The sequence below is a fragment of the Heterocephalus glaber genome, unplaced genomic scaffold (genome assembly GCF_053883595.1).
Source record: "Heterocephalus glaber isolate CG9 unplaced genomic scaffold, H.glaber_assembly_v1.0 deba00001452, whole genome shotgun sequence".
Taxonomy (NCBI): Eukaryota; Metazoa; Chordata; class Mammalia; order Rodentia; family Bathyergidae; genus Heterocephalus; species Heterocephalus glaber.
Window position 1 is genome coordinate 18,331,024 of NW_028258302.1, and position 26,567 is coordinate 18,357,590.

Consider the following 26,567-nt stretch of genomic DNA (forward strand, 5'->3'; position numbering starts at 1 on the left):
GAGGGAATTCTTTATTCTAGATTTATATTAGGTATTTTTAAAAAAAAATAAACACAAATTATGAGTTCTGAGGAATTTGACTTTCTATTCTGCCTTTATATCTTTTATCCTTGAAACCTAATTGATCAAGCTTTATTTATGAACCTGTTGCACTAAAATGTGTATAGGGAAATACATATTGAAGTAGACCTACCTCTTCTTTATAGGTACCCTCCTGAGATTGATAAATATACCCCTTCCCCGTAATGAAATGCTAATTTTTATTTGATCACTCATTTATAGCAGTTGCTTAAATGTATATATTTATATGAAGGTGTTTTAATTATTTAAAAGCCAAAAAGTTCTAATAAGTTGCCAGATTTCTAATAAATCCAAGTTTTACTTGGTCAAAAGGTAAAGAAAATGAGTTATGGTTCTGAAGTTAGTTTTTTTAAACAAGAGTTCAGTATAAATGTTTTTCAGTTTTCTTAGTTACTGGGGTTATTCTGCAAAAGAAAGCCCAATGCTTTCTGTTAGCAGTAGGTAATTTTTCTCTCTTTTGACTTTGAATGCTAAATTTAGGAGGTGAATCTTTTATAAAGGTCAGCATGCATCAAAAAATTACATATTTAAAGTTACAACAGAGAAGGGACATAAAATTCCACTTTTAGCAGAAAGCTATATAATATTTTTGAAACTCAATACATCATTTGCCTCCTGCCCATTTGAATATAATCATACCTATGTTTTATTGTGTATTATTTGTAAAAACCAAACCCTTCCAGTAAATACTTGCTATAAGGCTATTACTTTTATTTATAAAGACTTATAAATAAGTTAAAATTTGCCATTTTGATTTTCCAAAGAATTATTTTCTACTGAGTTACTTTCTAGTATTAAAGAAAACCAACTGTAAAGTTCTTACTGTCCTTTATCATGTGGAGTCTCTTAAGTGAGCAGCTAAGAAAAAGCCTTATAGAAAGAATGCACTGGATTTATGAGTGTGTTTATGTTTCTCTATGAATGGGAGCTTCTGTTAACTTAGGGGTAGAGTTGTTCGGAGTTAACCAGTAGATTGGATGACTAACTGAAGAATCCAGAATAATAAATCCATTAACCAGACATGATTACTTTTTCATTAGAATTTGTTGATTAGGTTGTACTTTTTAAATGCAAACACCAAGCTTTAAAAATACTGTTTGTTTACTGTATTGGTCAGCAATTTATTATAAGCATTTAATTTGAAATAGTTACTGGTTATCTTTTTAGAAAATTTTTTTTCTTTTTTACATATATATGGGCTTTTTTTTTTTTTTTTTAATTTAGAGGTTACCAGAAGCTCTGGTTTTGTTTTGTTATGTTTTGTTTTTGTTTTTAAATAATTTTCAGATGTTATCCAGAAATCTGCAAGTGTACTTTTCCTGTTTTAACTCCTTCCTTTTATCACCTGACTATCAGGGAAGCGAGGTTGAGGCTGCCCTGACCTGACATGTCATGATGTCGACTTGCTAGGTGGGGTTCGCTGGGGACGATAACCAGTGGAATTGTTGGTAAGAACTTTTTTTTTCTATTTTTTTTTTTTTTAATCATTAGTGGGTCATTAAGTGTGGGGGAATTGCCCATATTTTATAAGTGGGCAATTATGTTGGTCTTACAGAAAAATAAGATTTTAATATTAAATCTGTTCTTAATAGGAACATACAATAAATACGTCACATTATTAAATTGGTTGGAGATTAGCAAGAAAGACCTGCAGGTATTGAAGTAATGAAATACTCAGTATATTTGAAGTAATCAAGATAAGATGCAATTTACAAAGTCTCAGAGAGATAATAAAGTTGCTTTAGTTTACTGTGATTTCAGTTCCTCTAATATATTTATTATAGTTTTATTGGGTAGATGGGTATATAGTTCATCCTAAGAGATGTTTATTACACAGTAATTTTAATGAAACTGGAAGGTATTGATAAACTAGAAGGTTGAAGCAGTAGATATTTTCTAAATCCTTCAAAATCATAGCATTATAAAATTAAACTTAGAAGTTTTAACAATTTGGTAAACAACAGTGGTGTCAATTTAGATGTATATCCATGTGATGACTTTGGGTCAAGAGAAAGTTTTAAGACCTTGAACATTTAATAGAAACACAAATGTGGGGCTGGAGATATAGCTCACTGTAGAGTGCATGCATGGCATGCTAAAGGCCCTAAGTTCAGTTCCCAGAACAAAGGGAAAAAGAAAACACAAAACTACTAACTGATAAGCTTAGTAGATACTGGTTAGAATTAAGACTTAAAATTTAGGTGGTTGCTAAAGATTAAACTCTTTCATACTCTATAGGGGATTTCATGATGGTAAATATATATTGAAGAAATTATCAACTAGGCATTTTTGACCATACCATATAAAAATAATTGAATTATATAACATAGTGATTAAAAGTAACTGAGTTTTCATACCTGAAGAGCCTCTTAAGTATTCTGATAGGACTTTACTTTGTCCATTACTGGTTGGAGGTATCAGTATGGAAGAAATCTCCTAGGTGCTGAGCATGTGCTAGTCAATGTTATGAATATAAATCCTTATTTGTAAGTTTATTATAGCCTAGCTATAAATCACTACAGTGAATAGGGCCGGGGATTTAGCTCCGTGGTTTCACCGCCTGCTGCGCAAGTGTAAGGACCCGAGTTCGATCCCCCCCAAAAAAAAAATCACTACAGTGAAATTACACTTTAGGAATTACAGTGATTGCAGTGTTGTATTAAGGTACTTGTTTCTCTGCTGGCACATTATGCATGAATTAATTATAGAAAAAATCAGGGTATAGATTAAAGAACTTTTTAATGTTACACTAAAAACACATGCTCTTTGCAAAGTTTTATGGTAAGTGATAGAACACTCTAGTATTTCTGATGAGTTTGTATAAGTTAAGAGGAATGTAGTACAGATTTGTTACCATTACACATTCACAACAAAATGTATTTCATGGGACTGAAAAAGGAGACATTATGGGAGAAAACTTAAATTGCTGAAATGTAAACATGGGCTCTCATTTTATATGAGCTTTTCAGGATCCCATGAACTTGCTTATCTTGATATTTTACATATGAGGATTGGGCAGAAGGGGTTTACCTAGCCTCTTCAATAACATAGGTAGGATTGTACTTGAATGAGTCTTATGATGTTTAGTGCTATAAGGCTATTTCTATAATTGGACTAAAAGCTCCTGCAAGCATTAAATTGCTGGTATGCATACAGTAACATGAGAAATATCTAAATTGGGATATTTATGAGAACTATTCCATTTAATCATCACTTTAAAAAAAACATGCTTTTGGTACAGTGTTCATGTACCATAACTGTATTGGAATATTTGTACAATGTTAATATTTTAAATAAAATTTAACATGTTCAAAATGTTGTGTTGGTGATTTTGGGTGGGGTGTGATGGGTTCAGTTTTGCAAAACAGATTCAGTAATGTAATTGGAGTTTTTATAGTCAAATGGAATTTCTCTCCTCAAATTCAATACTAGATATTGAAATAGTGGAATGGGATAATAGAAATAAAAGGCTGAATTTCTTGGGGGTTATTAAACTGTCAGGAATTATCTTTGCTGGGATTAACCTGAGTCTTCAGGTATCAGATAGCAATGTTAGCTTTGATTTTACTGACTGCCAATAAAGTTTTTCTGAGGAAATTGTGATATAACCACATTAAAAATGATCCTAGAGAACCTACAGAGGTAGGCAAATGGAAACACTTGTACAGTGCTTCCAGTAGTTTCTGTTGCCTTGAGCCCTTGATTGACATCATGCTACAAAAGAAAGAAAAGTAGTGAAAGGGGACTGTTTGAGGAAGGCTTCATTAGTGGGTTTGCATACATAATCAGAAAATACGGTCACTGGACAGGAGATATCATATGAAGAGTTCTCATTGTTTCTTAAAGTACTTTATAAACTTTCTGTTTTCATACTGATCCCATTCTCTCACAAGATTTCCTTAATAGAGTAATTTTTCTTATGACTTATTTTCCTTGAGGATATATTTAGTTCTTCACCATTCAAAAAGGTGGGAAGTTCTATAACTCAGAATGGAAATTCATTTGAAGTAAAGTTGTCATTCCTTTGCACGCTGTGCCACTAGTAATAAGACTTCAGAGGGCCGGGGATTTAGCTCAGAATTCGATCCCCGGTACCAGAAAAAAAAGAAGAAAGTGTTAGAGACCTAATGATCTATACACAAATTGTGTAAGTAATAATTAGGAAAGAGTAGTTGCACTCCTGTAATCTCAGCTAATCAAGAGGCTAAGGCAGGATGATTACAAATTCAAGGCCCATCTGGGTAATTTAGCAAGGTCTTGTCTCAGAAGGGCTGGGGATGTAGTTCAGTGGTAGTGTATTTGCCTAACATATATGAGGCTCTGGTTCTATTCCCATCAGTGGGGGAAAAATATAATTTTACTAAATTAATCATATTTAAATATAATCTATATATGGTTGGTGTGGAAAGCAATTTGATCTAAATATAACCAACAGTAAATATTATTACTGAACCTTTTTATAGTATGAGAAGTAATGTAGGTATGTTCCTTAGTTGTAACATTTCTATTTCACTTTTCTAAATGGAAAAGATACCATTTGTGGCACATATCAAAATAATTTTGACGGAACTTCTGATGGTTATTTAAATTTTCTAATTAAGCTATTTAGGTCACAATTCATCATTCAGCAGTGCTGTTCAAACTTGAAGTAAGTGGAAGTCCCTGGGAATTTTGTTTAAAATGCAGATTCTCCTTCATTAGATCTAAGGTGAGGCTAGAGTCTACATTTCCTCCAAGCTTCTAGGTGATGCCATGTTCCTGATTACATTTTGAGGAGCAAGGTCATAGATTATCTCACATTTTGGGAAATTTCAGAGAATAGATTTTAGTAGCATAGCTGTTGACCCACAGGTACTGTATTTACAGTGATTTTCCTGGTCTACTTGGTCTGAAACTAAAAACTGCAGAAGGCCATCACAGATGTTAATACTGCTTAGGATCCCCAGGAAAGGTAAGGAGCATGGTCTGTGAGAAAATGAAATGAATTTAGAGAACAGATTTCAAGAGTTTTAAGGAATTGCTAGTAACAATAGGAAATAAAAACCAACAATGTAGGCCGGGGATTTAGCTCAGTGGCACTGTGCCTGCCTCACAAGCGCAAGGTCCTGAGTTCGATCCCTGGTACCAGAAAAAGAAAGAAAAAGCAACAAAGATCAGGCTATTTAGGAAGTATCACTGCATATTAGCAATTAGATCAGAAAATGGGATACAACAGAATTATGGAAGATAAAAGCATACTTACGCCCAGAAAGAGTAGTAAGTTAATGGAAGTATTAATGTGGTTTTATTTATTTTTGAGATCTCTTAACATTGCTCCCACAAAGAGGCTAACATTTATTAGAGCAAAGTAAATCTTGAGTACTCAAAAAATAAAGCAGACTACTAAGGAAGAAAATCATTAAAGATGACTTTTTAAAAAAGAATTTCCATGGATTAGGAACAAGTGGGAAGTACTCATTAAAAATAGAAATGCCAGATAAATTCACATGAAGAGCTAAATAATTGATAACTGATTTTCAACTCATTTTATTTTGAAAAATAAAAATATAGATCAATTGTGGTCAATATACTCTGCTGGTTCCTTTTTTTACAACAATTTTTTTTTTAATGGTAGGTTCATAATACCTACTAACTATGTTATGAGTTCTTTGTACCAGGCTCTGAACTGAGGCGTTTTACATGTAATCCACAGGTAGGTGATACTGTCTCATATATAAGGAACTCAGAAATTCAGGGTAAGTAACTTAGTATCTGTAGCTAGTAGTTACCTTTCTAAGTGGCAAAGCCAGGATGTGAAGTCTTTTTTTTTTTTTTTTACCTCAATCCAAATGTACATTCTTAACTAGATTACAAATCTGGCACAGTGGTATGAGCCTGTAATCCCAGTAATTGGGAGGTTGAGACAAAAGATCTTGAGCTTGAAGTCAGCCTGAATAACTTAGCCAAGACCCTTTTTCAGGAGGGGAAAAGAGAATTAAATGGTAAATTTTATATTTACTTTAAAAGACTCTTTAAAGCCAACCTTGCCCCCAGGGTTATTTTGCTTAGACTCCTTAATATGTTTCAGAGAGTTTAGATAGACGCTGGTAGGGGTTCTGGGAGGAAAGAAAATAAGATAGAGAAAAGCATCTACATAGAGTATAGAGCACTTCAACCTCCTTTGTATCTCTCTGGAAGAAAAACCATACAAAAACATACTACCAACCTGAATAAGGTTATTACAGTCTCAGTGTTTAAAGTACCATTTTTTCCTTCTGTCTTTTCCCCACTTTCCAGTATACTCAAGAAAATTGAAAGAATTCTAATTTATCAATTTAAAATGTTGTATTTACTAAAAGCCTTTTTTGCCTGTTGTAATATGCAGGACCCCTCTCCTTTGATGGGAGAGATGGGTTATTACCTGAATATAGGTTGAAAAGGTTATGTAAAAAAAATTCTAATAAAAAGGATACTTTGCTTTTCAAAAAAAAGCCAACCTAAATGGAACTTAAATAGGAACAAGGTATGGTGGTGCACATCTGCAATCCCAGGAGTCTAAGAGGCTGAGGCAAGAGGATTGCAAATTCAAGCCCAGCCTGGACAACTTAACAACTTAGTGAGATCCTGTCTCAAAAGGAAAATATTAAAAACTGCACTGCGGGGCTGGGGATGTAGCTCAGTGGCACCATGCCTGCCTGGCAAGTGCCAAGGTCCTGAGTTGGAACCCTGGTACCAAGAAATACACTGGGGATGTTGCTTAAGGTAGAGGCCCTGGGTTCAGTCCCTAGCACTACAAATAAAATACAGGTAGGTAGATAAAGTAAAATAGGCAGGGGACAGGATTCACTGATAGAGTGCCTGCTTAGCATTGTGTACTAACCCTGGGTTTTGTCTCCAGCACCAAAAAAAAAGTTTTGTCCAAGATTAAGAATCACTACCTTTTTTCCCTTTGTATTTTTATGTTGATAATTGTCATTCATTTTCCTTTCCTTCCATCATTCATTTATATAAATTTAGGCCAAAATATATTGGGTTTTGGTCCTTAAGAAAGCTAGTTTGGGCCAAGGTTATAGTTCAGTGGTACAGTGCTTGCATTGCATGATGGAGGCCCCTGGGTTCAGTCCCCAGCACAAGAAATAAGGAAAGCTTTTCACTGGATTTGGAAAAGATTGACCCTTTCCAAAGGACTTAAAATATTAAAAATATAGCCAGGGATGTTGCCACACATTTATAATCCCCATACTCAGGAGGCTGAGGCAGGAGGATTGTCACAAGTTCGAGACTAGTGTAGATAATGAAAGCCTATCTCAAGAAAACAGTTAAAGGACCAGGGATTTAGGTCAGTGGTTCTGCCGCCTGCCTCACAAGCGTAAGGACCCGAGTTCAATCCCCGGTACCAAAAAAAAAAAAAAAAGGAAAAAAAGAAAACAGTTAAAAATTTCCCATAAGCATCTTTTATTCACAGAATCAATTTCATTCTTGAGTTCTGTTTATAACTTAAATTTAAGCATTTTTCTCCCTTTCCCCTTTCCTTCCCCCCTCCCATCTTTAAGCAATTTAAAGAGCTAATATATTAAGGTATCCCATCTAATATTTTTCCCTTTTTAAATTTTAGTCCTTCTACATTTTTCAGGAATGTAAGAGTTTGTTAAAAGACTTCATTTGTCAGACTTGAGTGAGTGAGAGTGTGTGTGATGCAAATTATAGAAATCAACAAGCTCAGCCCTAAAATGATGGTGAGAACTTACATATTAAAAAAATTGCTATTTTCCTTGATAAAGACGAGTTTAAAACTTAACAGAAAAGAAGCTTTAAATTAGTCAGAGTTTGCATTTTTGCTATTTCATGAACATCTGAGCCTTGCAGAAAACAATACAGGTCAACAGGTATCACTTTTTTTTTTTTTTTTTTTTTGGTACCGGGGATCAAACTTGGGTCCTTGCGCTTGTGCAGCAGGCAGAGAAACCACTGAGCTAAATCCCCGGCCCAGGTATCACTTATTTTTAAATGCTGTTAATTCAGAATTACAGAAAAGGACTAATACTTTCTAGAATTATATGTAATTTGGTTCATTACTAAAATAATTGAGTATTTCAGAATAGAGTCAGAATTCTCGGTATTCAGTTCTCTTAAATTTAAGGGCTGCTACAACAGTAATACTGAGACACTATTAGGGAAAAACTGAAGCCTTATTTACCATTACCAGCCTCTTAGGTCAGTTCTTTGAGTTCATAACTATTATCATTCATCTGGCTTTGGAAAAACAAGCTCTCAAATTTTTCGCAAGGCTAATTTTGTTTGGGGTAGACTATGTTTGCTGGAGGGAGATTACCAACTGATGAGAAATACTACTGTAAGAGATCTCACCAGTATTTTCTGAAATGTCATTATTGTTGCTCTTTTTAAAATAGTATTTAACAGTATTGCTTTACATTTTATTTTATTTTATTTTATTTATTTTTGGTACTGGTGATTGAACTCTGGTCCTTGTGCTTCCGCAGCAGGGGGTGAAACCACTGAGCTAAACCCCTGGCCCTTGATTTATGTTTTAATCTGGAAGATTCATCAAAATAATGATGAATGCTTCATAAAATCTACCCAAAGTTTCTGTCTGAGGTAGAATGTTAAAATGTAGTTACATGTAGAAAAACTGAAGAAAGAAGTTTAAGTTGTTATTCTCTGGCAGCTGAACATGTGACATGAATTATTTCAGTATATTGTTCATGTGATCTTACCATTTTTGAAAAATGTTGAAATCAAAAACTGCCTCGCGAGCACAAGGTCCTGAGTTTAATCCCCAGTACCACAAAAACAGAAAAAGATTCACTCTTTAGGGCTGGGGGTTTAGCTCGGTAGTGCCGCTACCTGCCTTGCAAGCACAAGGTCCAGAGTTCGATCCCCAGTACCAAAAAACCAAAACAAAAAAAAACCCAAATTGAAACTTCATTTTCAGCCTGTCTTAAAATATTGTTGAAAATTCTTAATTCAGAACTTATTCTACAGCATTAACATAGTATCTTTAGACTTCAGTATGACAGTAGAAATTAGCAAATATTTTCATCCTGAATTTTGTCCTCGAAAAGTAGCATTAGCTGGGTGTGCAGGCATATGCTGGTAATACCAGCACTTGAGAGGCAGAGGCAGGAGGGTTGTTGCAAGTTCAAGGCCAGCCTGGGCCACATAATTGAAGGCCTGAACTGAACAACATTGTGAGGCTCAGTCTCTTTAAAAAAGGAAAAGCATTATAAAATAACTATAATAATTTTTCCAGGAAGTGTATTATTTGGATCAAATTGCTAATGCTTGGGAAGTAATATCATTAAGTGGATCTTGTAGATCATAAGCCAAATGTAAATAGCTAAAAGTCAGGTGTTTTTTGACAGTCTTAAAAATTTATGCATAATATTTGATAATTGATATGTCCATTTCACAGCCATTGAATGTTTGTTTTAGGAGCTTTGAATGCAAACTTAGTAAATCACAGTCATTGTTAGGAGGCAGTAATAAGTGGGAGTGATAATCTTCAAACTAAATCTTCCAGAAATACCATTGGAAGTTTGAAAGGTGCTCTGTTTCCTAATAAAATACTGTTTATGATTATGTAATATATGAATAATGATTATTTCAGGAGAGCAGAAGTTTTAAAATGTATGTATTGTGATTTTCTTTTTCTAGCTAAAATTAACCTTATGTTAATGTCCACTGGATGACCTATAAATAACTTGATTTTTTTTTTGGAAGGGGTAGATTCTGGAGACTGAACCATAGGCTATTTATACATACTAGGCAAGTAAGTGCTCTGGCACTGAGCAGCACTTCCAGCCTCCTTCCCCCTCGTTTATAATTTTTTTAAAAATTTTGAGACAGTCTCACTAAGTTGCCCAAGTTGACCTCAAACTTTTAATCCTCCTGCCTCAGCCTCCCAAGTAGCTGAGATGATAGACTTGTACTACCAAACCCAACCCAAAGGAACTTGATTTTATGAACATCCCCCTCATAACCCCCCACCAAGCATAGGCAGATTCAAGATTTATTAGGCAGAACGTTTTCCTTTTTTTTTTGTACCAGAGATCGAACTCAGGACCTTGCTTTTGCGAGGCAGGCAGTGGAACCACTGAGATAAATCACCGGCCCCTTATTAGGCAGAATTAGAAAGTACAAGCGAACAGGAAAAAGACTCCAGCTCGAACAACTGGAAGGGGCACATTCTGGTGGAAAGGTTCTGACTCCCCTGCTCGCAAAAGGCAGATCAGGCTTTAGGGTTGCTGGGGTTGGCTAGAATCTGGTGATCAGTATCTCAGTTCTGCTTGTAGATGAAGGCTCTGGGAGAAGACTTTACTGCTTGAGGGAGTGATTCCGTCCTTGTGAGATCATTGTTTCTGCTTGGGGCAGTTTCAGTCTTGTGAAGCTGTGCTGGAATTCAAGATGAGTGTGGATTTAGGATATTGGAGACTTCTAGGCATAGTTGAATGTCCCTGGAAAGCTCTTATCTTGGGTGTCCTCCATCAAAATTCATGCCCCATTTACCTTCTAGCTAGCTCACCAAACGATGTCACTAGATGGGTTGTGAGGAGTTGCCCCAAAAAGAGGTAGGAACCTCAGCTTGCCCCCACTCAGAGGATTAGGTTCATTGACTTAGCACAGAAAAAACTTCAGGACATGTTAGTGTAAGGGATAGGCAGATACATTAGGCAGAGTTACAAAGTCAAGGTAGGAGACACTCCAGCTTGAGTAACTGGAGGGGCACACTGATGAAGTTCAGACTGGCCCCTCATTCTAATTTATTTATATATATATATATATATATTTTTTTTTTTTTTTGGTACCAGGAATTGAACCCAGAACCGCACACTTGCAGTCCTCATTCTGATTTATTTAAAGAAAATAATAGAAGCCAAGTGTGGTGACACATGGCTGTAATCCCAGCACTTGGGAGGACTGGTGTGAGTTTGAGGCCAACCTGGGCTACGAATTCAAAAACAGCTTGGAATACATAGTGAGATCCTGTCTTAAAAAATGGAAAAAGAAAGAAAATAGAGAAACATGAGGTGACTGTGTATGGGTCTGAAGGAATAGACATGGTTTTCTATTTTTGTTTTTCCATTATTAAAAACTTCAAGTCTTGGGCTGGGGATTTAGCTCAGTGGTTCCACTGCCTGCCTTGCAAGCACAAGGTCCCGAGTTCAATCCCCAATACCAAAACAGAAACAGAATGAAAAACTTCAAGTCTTAAAATGAGAGATTTTTGGTCAAGCTGAACCCATATTCCCCACCTCCCTATACAGATTTATGTATAGCTGTTGCTTAGTTAAAATGGAATAGAGGGCCGGGAATTTAGCTCAGTGGTTCTGCTGCCAGCCTCGCAAGTGAAAGGTCCCGAGTTTGATCCCTGGTATCAAAAAAAAAAAAAAAAAATTAGGGCTGGAGATGTAATTCAGTGCCTAGCATACTCAGGGCCTGGGATTTGATCCCTACCACCAAAACTAAAAATTAAAGATTTACTGAAAATAACTTCCTCCTGTAACCTATAAGGTTTTCTGTGAGATAAAGCTGTGTCATCCTCAGGTATGTGTTATGAAAGCTGTGTCATCCTCAGGTGGTGTCTGATACACATTTTTGTCAACAGTTACATGACAAACTTTTTAGATTTTCTTTTGTTGTTGGTACTGGGGATTGGGACCTTGCACTTGCGAGGCAGGGGACAGCACTACTGAGCTAAATCCCCTCCCAAGATTTTCATTGTTTTTGAGACAGAGTCTCACTATGAAGTTCAGACCAGCCTTGAACTTACTATGTAGCCCAGGTTGGCCTCGAATTTGGGATGATCCTCCTGCCCTAGCCTCCCAAGTGCTGGGATTACAGGTGTCACTGGCTGATGTCACTAATACATTTAACGGAAGTAATTGCTGAAATGCTTTCTTTAGAAAGAAAAAAAGTGACAGGAAAAAAATCCTAAAGATTATGTCTCATTAGAATGCATGATTTAACCCAATGACTTTACAACCTTTTCAGCTTTTTCTCCATCTATTACTTTTCATCCATAGACATTTTTAAAAATAGTTTTAATAACTGAAACTACCATCTGGAAGTTTTAGTCAGCATAGGAGAACTGGTTAACAGACTGAACTGGATAGTCAATTTCAGTCAAAAACAAACTTGATTAAGAAGCTAAACTGTATGTTTCCAGTGTGCTGTCATTAAGTTCCTTATATAAACTTACTCAAATTTCATACAAACCCTTTAAAATACAAATGTGGATAGTAAAAAATATTTATGCCCAAAGCCTCTGCACTAGAAATGGTTCATCTGATATTGAACCCAGGTGGACATAATGCCAGAACTCATGTTCTGACTACCACTCTGTCCCACCTTCAGGATTTTACTTGATCCATGCAGTTTTATTGAGTAAATGCCATCAGGGTTCTTTGAAATGTTGAAAAACTGAGATATTACTAAGTGGCTAACAATGTCTCCATCTCAGAACTGTAGGTGGGACCAGTGACTATAGACAGGAAATAGGAAAGCATAAGAATTATTTTGTATTGTGTATTAAGATTAATGGTAGCCTCTGAATAGCTCAGAAACTTTCCTTTTATAAATAATGTATTATCAGTATAGCCTCCACTCATTTAACATTGACCTTATGGTAATGCAGTTTTTCGATTACTATTTTGTACTTGAGAATTTTGTCACAAGTTTATTAAACATTTTGTGATTTAGGATTTCCTTTTAGCAGTTTGAAATTAGCAGTTAGAATGTTCAAGGATCTGTGTTGTTATAATTTTACATGGAATTAAAGTTTTTGGCTTAACTTTTCTTTCTAGATTGAAGTTTTTATTCTTTGAAGGTAAAAGCCACTTTATTTCTTTGAATACTTCCTTTTTTTTGGTACTGGGGATCGAACTCAGGTCCTTGCACTTGCGAGGCAGGTGGTGGAACCACTGAGCTAAATCCCCGGCCCCTCTTTGGTGTTTTTAAAGTGGCTCCTGGAAAGTCATAAAATGTCCTGTGCACATGTGTACTCATTTTGTGTACAGTGTTGATTATCCCTTTTTTTTTTTTTTTTTTTGGTACCAGGGATTGAACTCAGGACCTTGCACTTGCAAGGCAGGCACTGTAACCACTGAGCTAAATCCCTGGCCCTATCCCTTTTTTTTTTTGTGCCTTCTTGATTACCCTCATTTGTTATCTTTCTGTTATAAAGCAGAACCAGAACTTATTTCCTGGTAGTTTTTCACTCTCCTTAATTCCTGAGGAAAGCCTAGATAAAGTGGTACATATATGGCATTCTAATTTCCTGTTAACTTTGGAGAAAACCTTTGATAGAAAATATACACAGAAATGAATAAACAACCAATAATATAACTGGGACATACTTAACCTGGAAAGTATTGATCAAAGCCAGACTGGCACCAGTTAATATCTAGCACCAAGATTAATCAACTTCAAAATTCCAAATAGATGTCTGACTAAGCAGGTGGCCTTAGTTGCCTTGGGATTCCATCTAGCTGTGTTCTACCTAGGAAATTCATAATTACAAATTAGTTGCTATTCAGTCAAAACAAGTGTGCTAATAGCAACAGTAATTTCCAGGCCATTCATTTGGCTTTTCTCTCCCACTCATTAATCTTTGTTACTTTTGACACAATTGAGTAAAATTTCAGAATTGTTTTCTAGCCTTTGTTGACTTGTTTGGTCCGCAATTCTTTGAATTTCCAAATGCCCCCTTCCTGTGTCTTTTGTTCTACTATAGGAACTTCATCTACTTTCAGGGATCTACTGGATTTTATATCTTCCCAAATCCTATTTCTCTTTACTCTCATCCCATATGTGCCTATGGGTCACATGAAATTTGATAATGTTGAAAAACAGTTATCAACATTAGTTCATTTAACAACTAATGCAGCCGAGTGTGGTTCATGCCTGTAATCCCAGCCCTTGGGAGGCTGAGGCAAGAGGATTGCTATAAATTGAAGACCAACCTGAACAACCTAGCAAGATCCTGTCTCAAAAACAAAACTAGTACATACATATGTCCCTATGTGTAGGAATAGGGCTACAGAGGGAACATCTGGTGAAGGGGACAGAAATACCTGGGGAAAAAATGCTTTGGCAGTACTACTTCTTGTGCATAGTGCTGGGATAGAACCCAGGGCCTTGTACAAGCAAGACAAGCATTCTACCACTGAACTATACCCCCAAGCTCTGGGAACACTTTATTCCACAGATTACAATCTTTATAGTTCTATTGGATTTTCTTTTAATTAGGTCATGCTCATTCTTGGTAATTTTTTATTAATTTCTGCAGCGTAGTATCCTGAGGTGTGGTGCTTTTTAACCTTAAGGAAGAATAACTTGCTAACATGCCTAAGGCTTTGTGTTCAATCCCCAGTACCAGAGGGGGAAAATAGAACCAATGTAGTAGTAAGTGTCAGACCAGCCATAAGAAACAGCTATACAGGGCTAGGGTGTAACTCAGTGGTAAGCACCTGCAAAGCGTGCTCAAGGCCCTCGATAGACTCTCCCACACTGCCAAAAGAAAAGAGTACCAGAAATACTAGGTGTACTTTAGTACTTAATTGGAGTTCAAACCACTTGATTGGAAAAATCTTGGCATTAAATTCTAGGAATTCAACACTTAAGTGAATTATATTTTATTTATTAAAATATTATGTTAGATTCTAACCATAAGGTCACTTTATGCTAGACATTTTAGGTACTAGAAATACAGCAGTAAGACAGTCTTTCCCTCTATGGAGCGAATGGGCCTTAAAAGTCAGTTCTTAGGTTATTACAGCCTTCTTTTTAATCCAACTAGGCCATCTATTTTTATCCTACACAATTGTCATAGTTTTACACAAACACCAACGTTCCCATTTTGTCACGATGTCTAAATCCTTGAAATTTCAGACCCTTCATGTAGTTCCCTGACATCTTTCCTCTTAGACCTTTTATTCCATTCCCAGTCTGACTGCAATTCTCCATAAGGCTTTTTTCTCTTAGTCTAGAAAGGTTATACTGATGTATTACCCATGCCCTTCCACCTTGCTTTAACTCATTCCTTCCTTGCAGTTTCTTTGGAGATGATTCCATTTTCCTAAAGCAGGGATTGGCATGGGATGTCATTGATGAAATAATAGGAATATATAGTTGAACCATCACAATTGAGATGTACAAAATGATTATCTAGGCTCCAATCAGTGGCCCTCTTCATGGAACATTTGGAATCAAGTGACATTTTTAACAACAAATTTGGATAGAACTTTGCTATCTTAATGTGGTAACAAAATCTGTAAGTAGAAGATGCAGAAGAGTCAGCATTAGTCATATGAGAGTTTAAAGCTAAAACTAGTGACTCCAAAGGAAATTTAAGAAAATTTCCCTTCAAAAGTTGTCTCACTTCATAGAACACAGACCAAATAGGAGGAAAACAGCCTAGTTGACCAGTCTTAATTATTTCTAAAAATTATCTAGGCTAGTGCATGTATATTGTGGGTTTTCTAAAAGCAGAAGCACTGTAAAATTATTGTCTCTGTCCATATTGCTGTAGTCACCTTCAAGGAAAGTGAAAGTGTTTAGAATTGATTTCTTGATGGGCGTGGTGTTGTACGCCTATAATCCCAGCACTCAAGAGGCTGAGGCAAGCATTGCTGTGAGTTTGAGGCCATCCTGGACTACAAAGCAAGACCCTGTCTCAGAAAAACTAAACAAAAGAATTTATTTCTTTCCTTTAGTCATTGTGATAAACTCCTTTAGGTGAAGTCTGTTAGTTATAACTTGTAACTTGTATGTTCTAGCTATCTTTTCCTGGGAAGATTAAATTACATTTTAAAAGCTGCTTGATATTTGGAGCTTATTCGTAAAAATAGCTCTCATTCATGGAATCCTAGACATGTGAAACTTGGTGCCTGATAACTGTCTTTCATACAACATCCCTGAGTTAGGTAGTGGTATCTCTCATTTACTGGCAGGAAAACAGGCACAGAAAGGTTAAATGGTAGTTGTACAATTGGTTTGTGACAAAGCAAGTGACAGCTAAGAAATTATCTTTATACTTTTTCAGTTTTTATATTTTTATGGAAGTATAGATTTAGCTTTTTAATGGTAGAGATAAAGCATTTTCTTAGATTAGACTTGGAGTTTTTAAAGATAAGCTAAAAGAACAAAAGTTATAATGCTTTAAAAATTTGCTATTTGTTTTTATTGACTTTACTGTTGTAAACTACTTTTTTTTTTTTTTTGGTACCAGGGATCAAACTCAGGACCTTGTGCTTGCAAGGCAGGCATCGGCACCACTGAGCTAAATCCCCAGACCTGTTGTAAACTACTTTTAACATTTTGTGATTGATGTATGTGATTCTTTAAATGTAGAAAAACATTAAGTTTTTAGAGGAAAGGAATAAAAGAAGTTTAAGTATATGTCCTGGTGGATTTTTTTGTCCTTGCAGCAAACTTGAACATTCAATTCCATAATCATGTAAGATGCAGATGCTATATAAATGCATACTTGGCCAGGAGTGTAGCTTAGCAGTAGAGGGCATAGATTTGATGTCCAGCACCACAAAAAATAAAGCAAAACAACCTTCTGTCTTTTAGAATATTAATAAAAATAACTAATGATGCCAAGCAAAGAGGAGGCGCACTACTTCTATGTAAAGTGCCTTAAGAATTCACTTGAAGCTCTGAAAGTTAAATATCATTAAATGTATTGTCAAAACCTAAATTTGAAAATTCTGATCATTCAGGACCTTCTCAGGAAGCCCTTGGCCTTGCAAAAATAAAAATACCTCATAAGTAATACTGTATTTCAATAGATAGGTAATCTGTTTCATTTGTTAAGTGCTTATTAAGTGCCTAGTACTGGTCAATGTGCTTTTCAAGTGTTCTTTTTAGTTTTCACAACTTAACTTTACATATGAAGACACTGAGGTATAGGGAGGTTTAATGACGGTTTTCCCCCTCCAAGTTTACACATGTAGCTAGTGGTTGAGTCATAATTGAATTACTAAATAACAGATTTTTTTTTTTAACCCAGAGTATTGTACATAAAGGGTTTTTATTTTGCTTTGTTTTTTAATTTTGGCATTTTCTCTTTCTCTTCCCCTCAACTCCCTTCATGGTCCATTTTGTAATTTTCCCCCTAGATTTAAGCTTTAACTTTTACCATTCATTCTTTTTTTTCCTCTTTCATTCCTTTTCATATGGTTCACATCCTGGGGAGCAGAAAACTCTAAAAACTTATTCCTAACTTTAAGAAAAATTACTATATATTTAGAAATCATTATACTTCGTTGACAAGTTTAGTTTTTGAAAGTTTCATTTTGCATTATAGTATTTAAGGAGATGGCTATTGAAATGTTTCCTCTGCCCATTTAGAGTTTTAGATTTCCTACATTTTTCCTACATGTTAGGAGGTGTAAAGTTTTGCTAAGTAATACAGTTTGATTCTGTATGTCTCAAAAGTTTCTCATTCAGCCACATATTTGAATTTATTTTATTCTGGTTTGTTTTTATACCTTAGTGAGTGAAGTCTATTTGCATTATTAACTGAAAATCCTGTGCTGATGCTAATTTTGATCTTTTATTCCACTAGCTTGTATTGGAGCACTCAGACTTGAAGAAGAATATAGGTAAAAAGTATAATATGCAACATTTTCTAGCATTAGGATTATGAAATTTTGCAAAGTTGTATTATTTGCTATATTCAATTTAAAAATTATTAATACAACAATTTAAGGTAGTACAGTTTGTCAAAACAGTTACAGATTTTTCAGTTCTCATCAATGTATTATAAATATGACATCAATTCTCTTAATCCTTAAAGACAAAACAATTATCTCATGTTACCTTAGGGCCCCCCTATGAAATTTTATGCAGAAAATCTGAATTAATTACAAATTAAATAGCAAATATCATTGTGAAACACATTTTAGATTGATCAGAATCAAACCTGTTTCATTCAGGAATGCTTATTTCTCCAGCACCCCCATTATATTTAAACTCTTACCATATCTCTTACCTGCCTGAAACAGATGTGCCACTTTGAACCCTGCATATCCTTGTAAATCCTTTTCAGTAATTAGAAGTTATAGAAGACCAAGAAATCTTGGGAATGATATTCCTTTATCTTGTCATAAAGTTGTTTTAAAAATAGCCTTAAAATTATGGGCCAGGGATTTAGCTCAGTGATGCTACTGTTTGCCTTGCAAGCACAAGGTCCTGAGTTTGATCCCTGGTACCCCCCCCAATAAATAAAACAGCCTTAAAATTAAAGCTGGGCATAGTGGGGCATTCCTGTAATCCCAGCTACTCAGGGGGCTGAGGTAGGAAGATTGCATGTTTGAGTCCAGCCTGGGCAACTTAATGAGACCCTGCCTCAAAATAAAAAATAGAAAGGGCTGCGGATGTAGCCCAGTGCACCCTGGGCTCAACTCTCAGTATGGGGGAGGCGAGGTAATGCCACCAAGTTTTTATATGTATGCTAAATATATATTCTGTCTTTTCCTGCTTTGTCTTGATAATCCCATTTTTAGGAACAAGGATCTAATCTGGGCATAGTGAGTTCAAGGACAGCCTGAACTGCATAGTAAGACTCCATCTCAAAAAAAATAAAATTAAAAGATCTGATGGCAATCTAGGAAAGGTTGAAGATAAGAATATATCAAAAATATTCCATTTTGTTTGTATATCCTGTTTATAGTAACCTAAGTTAACAAAATAAAATTGGGGGGCCGGGGATTTAGCTCAGTGGTTTCGCCACCTGCTGTGCAAACGCAAGGACCCGAGTTTGATCCCTGGTACCAAAAAAACCACAAACAAACAAACAAAAAGATAAAATTGGGAACTTCACTCAGGTATCAGGTAGAACCGTTAGTCCATTTAGTTTTTTTTTTTTTTTTTGGTACCGGGGATCGAACTCTGGATCTTGGCGCTTGTGAGGCAGGCCGCGGCACCACTGAGCTAAATCCCCAGCCTCATTAGTCCATTTAGTTTTGGGTTTTTTCTTTACGGGTTTTTTTTTTTTGTAGTAGTAGTAGTGGGGATAGAACTCAGGACCTTGCACTTGTGAGGCAGGCGTGGCGCCACTGAGCTAAATCCCCAGCCAGTGTATTTAGTTTTTTAAAAAGTTACTGGAGAGGGCCGGGGATTTAGCTCAGTGGTTTCGCTGCCTGCTGCGCAAGCGCAAGGACCTGAGTTTGATTCGTGATACCAAAAAAACCCAAACCAAACAAAAAAAGTTATTGGAGGAAAGAAGGTGCTGATTCAGACCAATCAGAAGATGGTAAGCAGCATTTTAATGCAGTTTTAAATTTTTTAGCCTAAAAAATAACTAATGGTGACGAGTATGTAGCTCAGTGGTAAAGTGCTTACCTAGTGTTCATGAAGCCCTGGGTTTCTTTTGCATTCCCATCCCTAAAAATTTAATATTGAAAACTAAAGATACAAAAGGCATCTTTTAGTCTGTCAGATATTTGTTCGGTAGATTTTCAGAAATTGACCAGTTTCGTAAACCAAAGAGAAATAGTGTAAATAATACAAGAGCAAGTATGGGGATTTGAAAATGCTATGTCCACTTTTAAAGTACAGCCCAGATTATTTAGTAGTAACTAGTAAAAGTTCACTCAAATTCAGATTTTCAAACTTATTTAGCACTTTTTTAAAAAAGTTACTTGAATGTTCAGTTTAGATTTAAAAATAAGGGCTCAGTTCATGGAGCTATATATGAGCTATATATGATATTAGAATGCTTTTATCATTGTTATTTATTTATTTTTATTTTGGTACTGGGGTTCAAACTCAGGACCTTGTGCTTGTGAGGCAGGCGTGGCGCCACTGAGCTATATCTCCGGCCCTTTTATTAGTATTTTTTTTCTTTTATTAGTATTTTTGAATAGGGAAGAGAACAGTAATTGTTATAAAACCATAACAGTGATCTGGGTTGCAGCTTAGTGTTAGAGCACAAACTTAGCATGCACAAAGCCTTGGGCCTAATCCCCTCCCCACTGAAAGAAAAGATTCTGTTGACATTTTCCTTTGAAATTTTGTTAGCCTTTGATCCAGGCAACTTCTGCAGCTCCAGTCACTGTTCTGCATCGCTACACAAAGGGAAGGTGGAATAAATACCCTTCTTTAGAATAACTTCCAATCACTTTATGTCTTACACTCAGCTGGTGACCATATTTCTAAAGTTCACTCATGGGACCAAAAAATAGGAAGAAAGAGAGTGGTGACCAGATAATCATTGGCTTTTTGTTTTTTTTTATTTTTTGGTACTGGGGATCGAACTTGGGTCCTTGCTTTTGCACAGCAGGAAGTGAAACTACTGAGCTAAATCCCCGTTCTGATAATTTATTTTTAAAGTAATAATTCCTTGTACTATGGATCTGTCTAGATTCAACACAGATTTTTTTTTTCCCCCCTTAAGTTCCAGGAGCTTGTTGCAGCATTTTTTTTTTTGGTACCAGGGATTGAATTTGGGTCCTTGCGCTTGCGCAGCAGGTGGTGAAACCACTGAGCTAAATCCCCGGTCCTTTGCAGTGTCTTTTTAAAGAAAATGAGAAGAATGCCCACAAATGTTAGGACAGAATTATGGAGGGAAAATACTTTCTCAAATTAAAAATGGACTGGAGGATACAGCTCAGCAGTAAATCACTTGCTTAACATGCATAAGGCCCTCAGTTTGATCCCCAGCACTATGGCAGAAAAAATGAAAACTGAAAGGTTGCGGGGAATGGAGTAAAGATCAGCGCTGGGAGGCAGAGGATGTGGTATAAATAAGCATTGATTTGTAGTTTTGTTTCTATGTAGATTACTTACAACTAACGTAAAATGAATGTTTGATTTCTTGAGCATGCAGATGGTGAAGGATGGAAAGCCAACCTGGAGGCACAAATTTCAGCAGATGCTCTGCTTCCAGGTAGTGGAAGTGACTTATTTTCTTTTTGTGGTTCTGGGTATTGAAGCCAGGACCTCACCCATGCTAGGCAAATGCTCTAACACTGAGCTACATCCCAGACCTAGTATAAATGATTTTTTTCTTTTCAGTACTAGGGAAGGGGAGAGAGCCAAGGTCCTCTACCACTGAGCTATGTCCCCAGCCCTTTTTAGTTTTATTTATTTTTTCTATTTTGAGACAGGGTCCTGCTAAATTGCAGGCTGGACTCAAACTTGTGATTCTCCTGCTTGGCCTCTCAACTAGCTGGGATTACAGGCATGCATCACTATACCCAGCCTTCAAAAATGACTTTTTAACAGTGCTAATATCTTCAATCCAAAAGCAACACCATCTCCATCCAAAGGGAATCTTTAAATCTCAAGATGGATCACCTTCACCATGATTAGACTGCAGATAGAATAAGGCCTCATGAAGATATTTTTGGTGGCTTTAAATTGTTGGGAACAGATACATAGAGAAGAAACTGCAACTATGCTCTTTTTTTTTCCTGGTTCCTCAGTCTCCTGATATAGTTAACATTTCACAACTAAAATAACCTTAATGAACACTTGATTATACTTTTTTTGAAGATACATTTCATGACCTCAGACTGCAGAAACTGCCATCTCCTAGGCACAGTTTACATTTGATCCTTTGCTTATGTCCCGAGAGCATCGCATATTGGGAGACATTGCTTTTATAAAGGCAGTGGCTGCTGGGCCTGGTGATGCACACCTATAATCCCAGCACATAACATCAGTGGCCAGCTTGCCTCAGTGTTAATAAGGACCAGCATGCAGGTTCAGTTTTGCTCTTCACTTTGGTCCTGAATTGAGAGCTGAGTCAAGAGAAGTCAGCAGGTCTGCTCAAAAATGTACGGGTCTTGGGGCCAGAGATGTAGCTCAGTAGTTCCACTACCTGCCTCACAAGCACAAGGTCCTGAGTTCGATCCCTGGTACAAAAAAAAAAATGTATGAGTCTTTTTTTTTCCCCAAAAGACAGATTATTATTGAGCCCACTTCGGTCAAGGAGCACTGAATATTGTGTTAAAATAGTACTTTACTTCATGCTTGAAATTAACATTTTAAAGAATCATGTAAATAGTTTAAAGGTAGCTGGATTTATTGTAGCCAAATGAGAAATACAGCTGTTAATGAGAGGGCATAACTTGTGTAGTTCTTAATTATTTACATCATTAGAGAAACACAAATATGACTAGTTCAGAGCAATTTAACTTTGCAGTGAGAGTTTCTGCGTACCTTTATATGTGGGGATAGCTGAGATCCTTGGAATTTACTTTGAGTGAATGATGGAAATACCCGAGAAAACGTAGTGCTAGGACCTCTACTTTTTCTCAGGTCCAGTCACCAACTTCCTACAAACCAGGCATGAAGAAAAACAAAAAATAAATTCTCCAGAAAATAGGATGCTTCTCTTCACCCAGGCACAGGTATAAAGGGTACATTTCTCAGGGCTCCCTTCTTTACTTTGAGTCTCTTAAGAGGTATTTGAGATGTCAGTAAGCTAAAATTAAATGTATTAATATGGGAAGATTGAAATATCAACAGAAATGTTTGATAGTATAGGTGTTATCATTTACCTTGAAGGTAAAATTTATGCTGGAAAACAAGTCTGAAGGATGATCACTTTCAAAATACAAACCTGGAAACTTCACCATCATTGGCTACTGTAACAACAAAATTGCACAAACTAGGATATGTTAGAGCAAAAGTCTACCCAAGTCTGGTTTTTAACAGCTCTAATCCAGGGTGCTTCTCAACTCTGTAACAAACAGTATTTTATTTTTGCCTTATTTCCAGATGCCAGCTTTAACACATATGCTCTACCCTATTTTGAGCAGTGTATTTTTGCTTTGAAAGGAAACTTGAATGTGCATTTTGTCTTCCTTTGAATTACTTTTTGGGGCGGTCGTACTGGGGATCTAACTCAGGACCTTGGCAGGTGGCGGAAGCACTGAGCTAAATCCCCAGCCCTTGAATGTTACTTTTAATTGAACAGTAAGAAACTGAGCTCAGCATTGACAGTCAGACTCTTAACTAAATTTTCAACTTTTTCTGAGGTCATCCTAAATGATTCCTTTTGTTTTTTTGTACCTGAGATCGAACTCAGGACCTGTGCTTGCAAGGCAGGCAACGGCACCACTGAGCTAAATCCTCAACTCCTTTCTTTTCTTTTTTAAATTTAATTTTGCTTTGTTTTTCTTTATAAAGTGAAGAGTATATAACACGAGTCCCTTTTGCCCTGTACTAGTACAGTCTGGCATCAGGAGCAGTAGTTGTTGCTCTTCTGATTTTCATTAATGAAGTTTTATGGGTTGGAAGATCTATTTTATCCAGTGTTGATTCTTTAATTGGGCACTATAAGTAAATTCACTTGCTATCCTGCTTAGTATTTTATATTGATATTTTATATTTTATATTCCTTCTACTTCAGGAATGGTAACCTAGGAATAGCAACTGTGGAGTTGAAGGATACTTTGATCATACTTTAAATAACAGACATTTTGAGGGTTTTTGGCTTTTATAAAAACAAAACTCAGGATCATGTTCATAGTTTTTTCATTGCTTGTTGTTAGTGTTTATTTATTTATTTATTTTTGGTACTGGGGATTGAACTCCGGTCCTTGTGCTTTTGAGGGAGGCGGTGGAACCACTGAGCTAAATCTCCGGCCCTACTGTGTTTATTATTAATGGATTAATATCCTGCCCTTGTTCTTAAAGTAATTTTATATGCTAAACTTTTGTTTTGTTTTCTAGCTTCTAAGATAGATAACAGTTATTGCAAAGTACATGTTTTTAAATGATCTCCAGTGTGGATTGCTTCTGAGCCACTGATGGAATGAGTACTCCCGGAAGGAATGTATCATTTGGAATCCAGAATCATTCATCAAGGATAACTGCCTGATCCTATGGTCAGAATGCTCAAACTCTTATGGCATACTGATGGCTTTCTCTTTCATTCCCCTAAAAGCAAGTGTTGTCAGTCTCAGAGTTCCTCCCACGTAGCTGTTCTCTCATTCCTGTTCCCAAATTAGTGATCTAGTTCTATCATTGTTGAGTGTCAGAGTTGAAGTGTTTAGTATAGCCAACTTTATGATTATAGGAAATAATAAAAAGTGTTAGTATAATCAACTTTATGATTTATAGGAAGAAATTAAAATGATATTGTTTGCTAACTACCTGAAGTATAAAAACTTCTGTTTTCTTTTTCCAGTCAGGATGAATAACTTTTTGATTTTAGTTTTTGTTTTCAACTTAGAATTTTGCAAAAATATAAAGACATTTCCTGGTTAATTTTGGATTCTCTTTTACTCTTAAATATTTTGTCTTCTCTTTTACATTGTTCTTCTTAATGCTTATTTCCTGTAACTAAGAAAGCAGTTGACATAATAAGCTTTACCTTTTAAATTTAAAGGTTGTACTTATGAAATTAGATGAAGTTCACTTTGCTAGTTTAAGTAGTACGTAGATACTGATTTTAAATTTGATCAGCCAATTCGAAAGTCATTTAGAAAAATTTGCTAATATTTTTGGTTTTCTTTGTTAGAATTGTTTTTTCTTTGCACATTTGTGCTGTAAAATCAGGAACAGATTTGTATCAGATAGATGAACTTATGTTTGGTCTTCATGATAATTACATCTTTGTTTTACTCAACATTTATTATTAAGAGAACACAAAAGCCTGGAGTGGTGGTATGTACTTGTAGTCCCAGCACTTGGAAGGCTGAGGCAGGAAGATGTCTTGTGCCAAGGGCTTTGAGACCACCCCGGGCAGCATAGCAAGGCTCCATCTGAAAAACAAAAAGGAAAATAAGAAACTTCATCCTGTATCAAACTAGCATCTTTAGCTTGACTAAGAGCTGATTTTCATTAAGGAATAGAACTTGTAATTCATTTCCACATTCTTTAAGATATGACTCACTCACTTTAAAGTTGTGAGACCTAAACCTATACCCTGGTCACTTAATTTTATGTCCTTCCCTGTTTACTGTGTCTGATCTTCAAGATTTCGTGACTGACGCTGAAATGGAAGCCAACTGATGCTGAAATTTGGGGGAAAATTACATCTGAAGAATGCAAGAGAAAGTAGGAATTCATTTCTAGCATTCCCAAACCTGCCTTGTATTGTCTACTGTACTATAGTCAGAGGACAACAACTGAGTTCATGGAATTTGCCAGCTAAGCCTTACAACTGTCTTAAATGTTCTTAGGAAATACACTGAAAAGGTAAGTGAATTGTCCATTTAGAAGAAAGACTAATAGGTATTTTTAAGTCAGTTGTTATATTTTAATAAAGACAGGGAGCTCCTTTATTCCAAACTTCAAAGTCGTGCCCCTACTGGGTGACTTCAGTACTGTGGCAAACGTGGAGTTGTTCAACCAGCCTGGAGCTTTTCCTCTACTCAGCTACTAAGCCAGAACATGCGTTGAAGTGCATAGCATGCTAATTTCTGTTGTCTTGTTGTGCTCAAATCCTTTTTTTTAAAAAATTACTTTGTTTCAGATGAGATTTAGTTTTATCACTCAGTATATAGAAAAGAGTGTTTAATGTTTCAAAGATTCAGCATTACATTTGCATTAGATAGAATCAAGAATAAATTAAGGGTTTTAAATGATTTCTGTTAATACCTACTTATATTAGTTTTGTGGATTATTAAAAAATATTATTACATTTATTATGTTCCTGTGTGATAGGTATTGTGCCAGGCCCTGGAATACAGAGGGACTAGCATGCACAGTTTATGTCCTTTGTTCATACAATACAGATAGCATTCTGGTTTAGAGAATCAAGATATGATATAAAAAGGCTAATTCCATTTTCTCATCAATAATTTACTCTGATAACTACTATGTTAACTTAGCATAATAAATTCTTTATGAAAGTGTCTTCGTTTGTGTGTTTAACATTTATTAAATACTTTGTGCCAGGTATTGTGTTAAACTCTTTACATATATTTCTTTACTCATATCTCTTCTTTGAGGTAGGTACTATTACTAAAACTCATTTTCTAAGAAAAGTAGAGAAGCTAACTAACTTAACTTGTGCTGAGTTTGCCTACCTATGATCTGGGACCAATATTTGGACCCAGGTAAGCTAATTCCAGAATCTACACTCTTTCTTTGGGTATGATGTTGATATGCAGTACCTGGCTATGAGTATCCATAAACCATTCCAAACTCTTAATAGAAATTTTCCCTAAATTCTTCTCTAGCTCCAAGACAGTTTGCATGCTGACCTTTCCTCTTACCCCAGGCCCCAAGTGTAAAGGACTGGAACAGAAGAGCAGAGCTTGGCAGTTACATTTTATATTTAGGATCTTGTCTCTCAGATCCACCCCTTTTATTTTTGGAATGTGAGCATTTTCTTTAGCTGCTAAATCATGAGAAAATACAGCTGCTGAGATTTTTCCTAGGATTAAAAAAAAGATTAGGCATTGTTGAAGTGAAGAAAAATTGCTCTGAGAACCACAGGTAGGTAATTTGCCCCCTGTTGTATGGAAAGCCCCTGCACCTCTGTCCATTGTTTTATACTTCTGTAAATCTGATTTTAA

General features: G+C 35.9%; 1 long non-coding RNA gene across 1 annotated transcript; it reads left to right on the forward strand.

The window, feature by feature from the left end:
- Nucleotides 1-1,389: 1,389 nt before the first annotated feature.
- Nucleotides 1,390-25,210, forward strand: LOC110350412 (uncharacterized). The gene is made up of 3 exons (XR_015452795.1): nucleotides 1,390-1,529; nucleotides 23,773-23,927; nucleotides 25,022-25,210. It is a non-coding gene; the product is annotated as an uncharacterized LOC110350412 (long non-coding RNA).
- Nucleotides 25,211-26,567: the final 1,357 nt, after the last annotated feature.